Here is a 10,585-nt window from a genome sequence, read left to right on the forward strand (position 1 = left end):
TTCTAGAAAGGGAAACAAATAAATGAGAAAACAAGACAATTACAAAGTATGGTGAATTTTGGGGGGAGGGAAACAACAAAACAAGGAACTATGAGAAAAATAGAAATAACCTGTCTGATGGGGTGGTCTGGGTGGGTGGGGGAGGACAATCATTAATGGCTTGGTAGTTTGCATCTCAGGCCACTCCGCCAGCCTTCACAGCCAGCTCATACCTGTCCCCCTCCAATGGCAGCCTCTCTCCTCAGGAGCCAATATTCCTCATTCCTGACTGGTGAGTTCAGGTGCCCATTCACCTCCCCAGCACCAAATCCTTCACGCCCACCCCCATCAGCCCCATGGGGAATTATCTGCCTGTTTATCAAAGGGGCAATCTTCCTTAGTCATGTTATTTCTAAAATACTGGCTCCAAGTCCAGCCTCCTCTGGGCAGGGAAGTAAGAAGCGGTTCCCCTGTGGACTTCAGACCCCTCCCAACCTTTGCCCACAGGCCTCTGCATCCTCATTTCCTCCCCTCCTCCCACCCAGACTGCAATATTCCTTCCAAACTATTAAGGGGGGCTCAGGCCAGAGGCATGGGGATAAGAAGAGGAGGCATCCAAGATTCACAACCACCCCCTGTGCTTTTCACATGCTGTCCTGTTTTCTGATGATTATCTTGAGCTGCTTTAATATTTGTTGACTTCCTTTCTTCTTTCATCTCCACTGTTCCTGTCCCCCTAAATTATCCATCATTATTCCTTCAACACACATGTATTAAGCACCTGGATGCCAGGCAATGTGACAGGTGTTGGGGACATATCAAGAGACAAAACACACAAAGATCTTTGCTCTCCTAGGGCCCACATACAATGGGGAGCCACAAATAATAAACAAAGAAGCAAATCAGAGAGTATATTAGATGGGGCATGTACTGTGGAGGAAAAGACAATAGGAGGGGCTGCCTGGGAGCAGTAGGCAGGCTGTGGGGTGCAAGTTAAACATCAGGGTGGTCCCTGAAGAGTCACTTCTGCCCAAAGCAGATGGAGGGAGGGAACAGGAGAGGATAGTCACTGAAAGAAGGTGAAAGACAACAGCAAAAGCAAAGGCTTGAGGCAGAAGGAGGTGATGGGAATGGCCGAAATCATCAGAGAGAATTGCAGGTGGTGGAGTCAGAAAGGGAGCAGCAGGCTCATGGACCAGACCTCACTTGAGGAAGTGGAGGGCTTGTCATCAGAGAGATGTCATCTAACTTGGGTTGAACAGGAAGGCAGGGCTGAGAGTAGACAGACAGTGGGCAGTGTCTTAGTCTGCTCAGGCCGTTTTAACAAGACCCCCTAGACTGGGTGGCTTATAAACTGTTTCTCAGAGATCTGGAGGCAGCAAGTCCAAGATCAAGGTGCCCACGGATTTGGTGTCTGGTGAGACCTCCAATTCCTGGTCCAGAGACAATTGTCTTGTCTTCTCCCTGCGGTCCTCACAATGGTGGAAGGGTGAAGGGTGCTAGCTCCCTGGGGTCTCTTTTACAAGAGCCACTGGTTCCCATTTGTGAGGCTTCCCACTTCAAAACCTAATCACTTCCCAAAGGGCCCCCCTCCAAACACCATCACTCTGGGAGTTAGGATTTCAACATGAATTGCAGGGGGATACAAACATTTAGACCATAACAACCCTGTCCCTCTTTAAAAAGCAAAACAACAAAAACAAAATAGCTTTTAAAAAAAAGATGTATTTATTTATCTCAAAGACAGAGTGTGCATGAGGTGGAGGGGGTACAGAAAGAAGGGAGGAAGAAGATCATCTACTAAGGGCAGCCCGGGTGGCTCAGTGGTTTAGTGCTGCCTTCAGCCCAGGGCGTGATCCTGGAGTCCCAGGATCGAGTCCCACGTCAAGTTCCCTGCATGGAGCCTGCTTCTCCCTCTGCCTGTGTCTCTGCTTCTCTCTCTCTCTCTCTCTCTCTCTCTCTCTGGTGTCTCATGAATAAATAAATAAAAATTTTAAAAAAGATTGTCTACTAAGCTAAAGCCAAGAGTCAGCCACTTAACCTACTGAACCATCCAGGCACCCCTAAAAATGTCCAGGGGTGCCTCGCTGGCTCAGCCAGTGGGGCATACAACTTTTGATCCCAGGGTTGTGAGCTCAAGCGCCAAGTTGTATATAGATATTACTTAAAAATAAAAAAAAAAAAAGATATTACTTAAAAATAAAATCAAAAATAAAATAAAATAAAATCAGAGGGGTGCCTGGGTGGCTCAGTCAGTTAAGCATCTGCCTTTGGCTCAGGTCATGATCTCAGGGTCCTGGGATCGAGCCCTGCATCAGGCTCCCTACTCAGCGGGGAGTCTGCTTCTTCTTCCCCTCTGCTTGTGCTCCTCTCTCTCTGTGTCTCTCTATATATCTCAAATAAATAAATTGAATTAATCTTTTTTAAAAAAATAAAATAAAATCATAGGGGCTCCTAGGTGGCTCAGTTGATTGAGCATCAACTTGATTTCTGTTAAGTTGGTGATCTCAGGTCATGGGATCCAGCCCCAGGTCTGCCGCCCACCTCAGCAAAGAGTCTGCTTGGGATTCTCTCTCTCCCTCTGCCCCTCCTCCCACCAAAATAAATAAATAAATCTTAAAATAAAATAAAATCATAAATAAATAAATGAATAAATAAATAAATAAATAAATAAATAAATAAATAAATAAATAAAAGTGTCCGATAGGTGGTTTTCAGCATATTCAGAGCTGTGCAACCAACACCAGGATCTAATTTCTTAACAATTTTTTATCGCTACAAAACTACAAAACTCCCTACAAAACTCCCCATACTAATCAGCAATGAGTTCTTATCTCCCCTTCATCCCACCCGTTGTTCTTAGCCTCTGGTAACTGCAAATCTATTTCGGTCACAACAGATTTGTATTTTTAAATGTTCTAGCAGCTATAGTGTATTTTTTTAACTTTTCCTTTTTTTTTTTTTTAATCTAAGTAAGCTTCACACCCATTGTGGGGCTTGAACTCACAGCCTCAAGATCGAGAGTCCCATGCTCCACTGACTAAGCCTGCGAAGTGCCCTAAAATTAGTTTTAATAATATATTTTATTTAATTTAATGTCTCCAAAATATTATCATTTCAACATGTAATCAACAAAAAAAATTATTAATGAGATTATATTTTGCATTTTTTATACTAAACTGAGAGTGCATTTTATTCTTATAGCACATCTCAATTGGGACTCGAATTCATTCTTCTCTTTATTTCCCTGAGTGTAATTTGTCTTTTTTTCCCCTGCATACCTTTTTTTTTTTTTTTTTTAAGATTTGTTACTTGGGGCACCTGGGTGGCTTAGTGATTTGAGCATCTGCCTTTGGCTGAAGTCCTGATTCCCGGGTCCTGGGATCGAGTCTTGCATCAAGCTCCCCACAGGGAGCCTGCTTCTCTCTCTGCCCATGTCTCTGCCTCTGTCTCTGTCTCTTTCATGAATAAATAAATGAAATATTTTTAAAAAATAAAAATTTATTTATTTATTTATTTGGGGGGTGGCAGAGAACAGGACATAAATAGGTGTCCATTCCATACTAAATGGACGTTTGCTGAGCTGACTTATCCCTGTTCATGAGAAAGCAGCCCTGAGGACCCTGGGAAGTTTGAGGTGAAGAAGAAGAAAGTGGAGTGGAGAAGACAGACATGGAGGGGACCCTGCAGGCTCCCAGGACACTGCACCCTCTAGGTCTGGACACCCGTGCAGAGTAACTCTAGCTACAGCCACCAGGGGGCAGTGCCAGCCCACATATCCCTACCCTCACCCAGGCGGCCCTCACCTGTGGGATCAGTGACCCCACAAGAGGCAGAGTAAGGATGGTGACTTCATTTTGCAGATGGAGAAGCCAAAGCTCAGACCCCTGGTCACTCCACAAGTAGGCCTCTTGGCCTGGCTGATGGATGTATCCCACAGCGCAGGGCTGCCCGGGAGACCCGACCAGGCCCCTCTCCAGCAGTGTCCGTCAGCCTTGTCCCCCAGAGGGATTGGCAGGACAGAAACCCAAGGCCTCCTGCCTTCCCTCCCAGCATGCACCCTCTGATACCTGCTGAACCAGAGAGAGGATATGAAGGGACCTGTGACCCCTCACAGCCATGAACATGGGGGCACAGTCACTCCAAAACCCAGCCTCAGGCCATGCACACACACACACACACACACACACACACACACACACACTCAGGCCACCACTCCTGGCCTGATCTGGAAAATGAACCTAGGACAGGCTACCCCACAGCAAGGGCCCCTGAGGGTCGGTGCCAGGGATCTGGGCACGGCCAGACACCAGGACCACTTTCTGCATCAGACAGAAGGGAGTGCCCTGGGCATAGGGCCGGGGAGCCGCCTCACCACCCCCACTCCTACTCCTCTCCTGCAGGACGCCTGGGAGCCCTCCTCCCTCTCCTGGCCCCTCTTCCTCACCAGGTGCCCAGGCCCCTCCGCAAGGTAAGGCCCCCCTTCCTTTCTTCCTCCTCCCCAGACCCTGACCGGACTCCTGGGCACAGAACACTGCAAGCCTCTCCCAAGCCTGGAGTGAGGACTTGGGGACACAGGGGTCCTGCGCTGCTCAGCCTGGTGTCTTCTGGGTTTCTAGGCCCCCTGCTGGTCAGGGCGAGGGAAGGCAAGAGGCTTGGGGAAAAGGCAGAGGGGAAGTACGGGATGATGGAGGGGGCCGGGCTCTAGCAGGGATAGCCAGGATCCTAAGGGACGATAATGACCTCCACTCCAAACCACACGGCACCCTCTCTCATCTGGGGGCTCTTGTCTTGGTGGGGCACCCACCACCTGCCACCCAGAGGGCCTGCAGGCTCGCCCCTGCTCTTCTCCGGCTCTCCTGCTGAGGGCGGCCTCCTCCTCTGAGAAGCCCTCCCTGGTCCCAGGAGGGGTGCCTCCCTGTTGTGCCTTCTCCTGGCATCTTTCTGCCTCTCACTGCTCACAATGTAAGATTCTGTTACTTATAAGATGGTTATTTAACCAGGAGAGTAGTGTCTCCTCACTTCTGTATCCTTAGGGCTCTAACCAGAGTAAGCACTTAGTATCTGTTGAATGACCACATGATGGATTCTTTGGGTGAGTCTGGTTGTGGGAGGGGGTGGGGAGTGTCCCCCCAAGATTCCTGAGAGGCTTACCCAGTTAGGGTGAGATCCTAGGGCTCTGGACGCTGCACAGCGCCCCACACTCCCCAACATAGGTGAGCCCCACCAGGAGACCTCCCAGGACACAAGGACAGCTGACCCTCGGGGGTGGAGGGTGTTAGGGGACTCCAGCATAGTCCCCTCCCTGCTTCATACTTAGAGCCCCTCAGCTCAGCCTTCACTCACTTCCTCCAGGCTCCAGAGTTGGAGGCCTAAGTGGGATAGGATCTATCAGCAGGTGGCTGGTCACAGGGCCTGCCCGGGGCCTGGGAGGCTCCGTGGGAAGCACCTGGGAGTCAGGTTGAGGGAACCACAGCACCCAGTGTCAGGGAGGACAGGGCCATCAGCCATGTCTAGCCTGCTGGGTAGGCAATGGTGGCGAGCCTGGGAGGCTGTTCTCCTGTTCTTGGGCCTCTCTCCTCTATCTCCAGGGTCAGGGAGATGACAGAGGAGCCCTTCACTCCCTGACTCTGTCCCCAGACTCACCGGCTCCTTCTGAACCCTGGAGTCCATGTCCAGACTCAGAGCCCTTCCAGGAACAAGTCATGGGGTTGGCGGACAGCAAAGCAGGGAGAAACACAAATTCACTGGGTCCCCTAAGCTTTGTATGTGTTACTTCATTTTATCATCACCAGAAGGAAGAAGAAATATTATTATTTGATAGATGAGAAACAGGGGGTTAGCACCCCTGACCACTGAGTGAGGACTGCAGGCATTCCAGCCAATCCCGGCAGAGGAAAGTGTCCTGGGGTTCCCTTGTCACAGGCACCTCATTGTGCCATGTTCCATGGAGACCTTTCACCAGTTTTGCCTCATTTTTCAGCCTGTTTCTTGCTCAACCCACAGTCATTTCTCTTTACTCTGTGTTCAGTTTCCCCTCCTCATGTCTTTTCTGCTCCCACTGCCGGGAAGGCTCGGGCACCTTCCAAGATTTCCGTCAAACACCTGCTCATTTGAAAGGTGGCTCAGTTGTCACCTTCTCCCTCCATAGGCTCACAGAACCCACGAAACCCACAGCACCCTGCACACATGCACACTCTCCTGCTAGCATTGCTTCCCTGTCCGATTTGCACTGGAAGAATGTGGGGCATCTCTATCCCCAGGGCCTTGAGCAAAGCCTGGCAGAAAGCAGGTCTTTATGAAGCTTTTGGTGATTGAATGAACGAATGACCCATGAATCTAGTCCATGAAGAGTGCTCCTGTCCCTTCCAGAGACACTACATCCCTATCAATACAGACCAGGACTGCGTTTGGACACATTTTCCCACAGGGTCGTTGTACTAGTAATTATTGGGAACTGGGGGTCAACTAACTGAATTTCTCAAATCTCTCCCACGTGTCCTGGGTGTCACCAAGTTTCCCCATTTTCTCCATATGTGTGTAGATGTTTTTGGATTAAAGCATAGAATTTAGGATTCCATCTAATTATTTCCTACCTGGCTATTTTATCTTGTCGATTGTGTCTTTTTTAGCCAACTAACATGTTTTTTGGGTGAGGTTGTGTAGACAAGTTTTTAATTTTTTTTTTTTTTTTAGTGTAAGACTTACTTTATTTTTCATTTTTAAATTAATTAAAAAAAATTTTTTTTTTCTTAAGCAGGTGCCACATGCATGGAGCCAAGAGGGTTCTGACCCTACAATCCTGAGACCAAGGCCTGAGCTGAGATCAAGAATCAGACATTTAACTGACTGAGCTACTCAGGTACCCTGAAGATTTTGTTTTTAAGTAATCTCTACACCCAATGTGAGGCTTGAACTTAGAACCCAAGTCACATCCTCTACTGACTGAGCCAGATAGTTGCCCTAGTAATACTTACTTTAAAAACATTTTTAATTTTTTAAATAACTTTTTAAAGTTGACAGACTGGGGCACCTGGGTGGCTCAGTTGGTTGAGCTTCTGCTTTTGGCTCAGGTCATAATCCCAGGGTCCTGGGATCCCTGGGTGGCGCAGCGGTTTGGCGCCTGCCTTTGGCCCAGGGCGCGATCCTGGAGACCCGGGATCGAATCCCACATCAGGCTCCCGGTGCATGGAGCCTGCTTCCCCCTCCGCCTGTGTCTCTGCCTCTCTCTCTCTCTCTCTGTGACTATCATAAAAAAAAAAAAAAAAAAAAAAATCCCAGGGTCCTGGGATGGAGTCCCACATGGGCTCCTTGCTCAGCAGGGAGTCTGCTTTTCCCTTTGCCCCTTCCCTCATGATCTCACTCTCTTTCTCTCTAATAAATGTATAAAGTCTTTTTTTAAAATGGGACTCGGGAAAAAAAATGGGACTCGGGGCACCTGGTGGCTCAGTGATTGAGCATCTGGCTTTGGCTCAGGTCATGACCTTGGGGTCCTGGGATTGAGTCCCACATCGGGCTCCCCACAGGAGCCTGCTTCTCCTTGTTTGTGTCTCTGCCTCTCTGTTTCTCATGAATAGATAAATAAAATCTTTAAAAATTTTTTCTTAATGGAATTGTATTTTTAACAGTACTTTTTGGTTGACAAATGATAACTTACTTTGGATTTGTTTTGATAACTTGATTTTAAGATTTTATTTTATTTTTTTAAGTAACCTCTTTGCCCAACATGGAGCTCAAACTCCTAATTCCAAGATCAACAGTAGTCACACGCTCTGCCGACTAAGCCAGCCAAGTGCCCTCTGATAACTTGACATTGAAATCCCACTGTTGGGACCAAGAGCAGGCTACCCCCAAGAAGGGCCACTTGGGCATAAAGATTACTTCGAAGTAAAAGTAATGAAATCCCAACAGATGCAGGAAAAGCTCTCTGCTTCCCCTTCAGCTACCAAAGTTTGCATTGGAAAGGAGAGCCTGCATCAGGAAGAGAGCTTTTAGTAGACTCCCCTTTACCTAAGAACCTACATACCTGGGCAACCTTGTTTTTTCAAACCTCTCCTCTCATCTTCCTGCTAGTGAGCTTTCTCTTGTTTGTACCCTCAGACCCTCCTGGTCTCCTTAGCTCAGATAAGCTTCCCATTGCCTCATTGTCTTTGGAAGTTCATGTCTGGGTGGGTTCCCCATCATACCAGTATACCTATTAAATTTTATTTTTTTCTGTTCATCTGTCTCATGTCAATTTGGGTTTTTTTTAACTTTTTAAAAAGATTTTTATTTATTTATTCATGAGAGACACGGGGAGCGGGGCAGAGATACAGGCAGAGGGAGAAGCAGGCTCCATGTAGGGAGCCCGATGTGGGACTCGATCCCGGATCCTGGGATCATGCCCTGAGCCCAAGGCAGACACTCAACCACTGAGCCACCCAGGCGTCCCTGTCTCATGTCAGTCTGATTCTAAGTCCAGCTGGCAGGAACCACAGGGCAGGATGTCCTCTGCCCAACACCACCTTGTTGGATTCTGTCCCCCGTTCTAGCTCACTGCCATTTCTGGGGGGTGGGGTGGCCTTTGTTCCACTCCCTGGTCTCCAGTGTGGCACCTGCCATTGTGATAGGTGGGTGTCAGTCTCCATTGGTACTGGTGACACAAACTGCTAACTGTGGTGGGTGGCGGGCACTAACATTCCCCCAGACCACCGGGGCCAGGCTTCCCATTGCTCGGCGTGGGGGTCCAGTCTGGCCCACCCACACCACCTAAGTAAGCCCACACTTCCCCTTTTGCTCGGCTCCTTTGCAGACACCCAGACACTCAGCACTTCTGCTGCCTCCCTCAGACAAGCCTACCTAAGAGGAAGAGGCTGGCCAGGGAGTCTAGCTCCGAGTCATGGCAGACACAATGGAGATCTACCCCGCCTTCCATGCCTCCTTCCTTTCTTACCATGAGAACCCTGATTTTAACAAGGGAGCAATGTGTACAATAAAATATCCTCAATTTTCCAGCTTCCCTTGCAGGATAGTAGGGTCATGTGACAGTTTCCTGCCAATGTCCCTCGGGGAGATGTCCTTTCTGGAAAACAGAAAGGCAAAACTCCTCTGGGAAAAAGGCTTTTGCCTTTTCCCCTTCTTCCTGCCTGGAATCACTGTGCCCTCATTCCATGTAGGCAGAGCAGGCATTATCCTCATTTTATAGATGAAGAAATTGAGGTTCAGAGACATGAATTGATTTTTGTCAAGGTTATGAGGCTCAGTTAGCTTCCACACGAAAACTTGAAGCGTCAACTCACTTCATTAACTAGCTTTCCCTTTTTATCCAGGCTGCCAGGAAGCTCAGCGCCTAATGCTGTCCCCTCCCATCCCTTGTCCTCACTGCTTCTTAGGAGACTTGAGAGGACAATCCTTTTTTGTAAGCCACCTCGAGTCCTCTTCTGGAAAGCTTGGGGTCGGGCAGCTTGTCTGTCCATGGCCCCTGTACATCTCTCCACGCTGCTGTGGGCTTCTGTGGGATGTAAACGGACTATACATGGATGGATTCTCTGGTTTGTTTAGGTTTGGCCAACAGGGAGCATTGGTAGGAGGGAGCCTCACCCACAGGATCCCATCCCCAAGAAGCACTCCCCCACCTTCTTGCCTGAGGCCACTGTAATTAGGGCCAGAGGGTGCTGCCCTCTTCTTTGCTGGTCCTACCTCCTGTTCATGCCTCTGTGAACTGCTCCTTGAATTCTCAATTTACCCAAGTTGAGTAGATCTTGCCAGGGCCCGGTCCTGGGCTGAATGTGTCTCCCCCAATTCATATGTTGAAGTCCTAGCCCCCAAGTGATATTTAGAGGAGGGACATTTGGGATGTAATTACGTTTAGATGAGGCTATGAGAGTGGGGCCCCATGATGGGATTAGTGCCCTTCTAAGAGGGAAAGAGATCTCTCCCCAAGCTGAGCTTGCACCAAGAACTCAGCGAGGAGGTGGCTATCTACAGGCCAAGAAGTGAGCTTTCGCCAGGTGAGGAATCTGCTGGGACCTAGACCTTGGACTTCTAGCCCCAAGACGTGTGAGGAATAAATAGCTGTTGCTTAACCTCCAGCCTATGATATTCTGTTATAGCAGCCTGAGCAGAATAAGAGACCCCCAACAGAGTGCAGAGGAAATGCATTGTTAAAAGTCCTTGTGATGCTGAAAATTCGGTCCTTTCCCTTCCCTCAGAGGTGCTCAGTTTAGCATCTGGCATCTCATCACCTCTTGCCTCACCCCACACCTGCCTCTCCATTGGGCTCATGCGCCTGACCCCAGCACATCCATCCCAGTGCCACAGATTCTCCGTGGATGAGGCCATGGTCTCCCTCCACTGCCCAACCTCAGGCCGGTGAAGAAATGAAGCCATCACAGCCCCACAGGGGCCATAGGTCCTCAGACTTGGCGGGTACATTGCAATGGGCCCTCCCTGGGAACAGGGCTGTAGGATATGGGTGGGGAGCCATCACGTAAGCTATCAGTTACGACAGCTGGATGGATGAAATGACGGTGCGCACTAGCATTATGGAATAGAGAAGGGGCAGCAGCTCAGCCTGGCTGGGAGCAGTGGGAGGTCATGGAGGAATGTTTCTGGAGTGAGGTCTGGG

Source organism: Vulpes lagopus, chromosome 12, assembly GCF_018345385.1.
Source record: "Vulpes lagopus strain Blue_001 chromosome 12, ASM1834538v1, whole genome shotgun sequence".
Classification (NCBI taxonomy): Eukaryota; Metazoa; Chordata; class Mammalia; order Carnivora; family Canidae; genus Vulpes; species Vulpes lagopus.